We start from the raw sequence: 394 nt of genomic DNA on the forward strand, positions 1-394 counted from the left end.
CTCCCTGCCTACTATGGGAGGCCAGGAACCCTAGCCAGTGCTCTAAAATTGTCTGCTTTTTGATAAAGTAATGAGTAACATTTTATAGAAAGATTGCAGTTGCAACAAAATTAAACTGTTTTAAAATATGAGCAGATGCACAAACATATCAAGTGCGAACAAATAATATATCACCATGAAACAAATCAACAATTAATTGGCCAACCAAACAAATAACAACACAACACAAATACAATCAAATCAGTAACAAACAAGCTAGCAAAAAAAAACCAAACAAAACAAGCAAACAAAAAACTCCAAATGAATATTTAAAAAACAAATAAAGACGAACAAAACAAATCAACAAATATAAACCAAAAAAAAAACAAAAACAAACAAAAAACAAAACAAACAA

The sequence above is a fragment of the Berghia stephanieae genome, chromosome 5 (genome assembly GCF_034508935.2).
Source record: "Berghia stephanieae isolate SIO BIC M18660-M18661 chromosome 5, UCSD_Bste_1.3, whole genome shotgun sequence".
In the NCBI taxonomy this organism is placed as follows: Eukaryota; Metazoa; Mollusca; class Gastropoda; order Nudibranchia; family Aeolidiidae; genus Berghia; species Berghia stephanieae.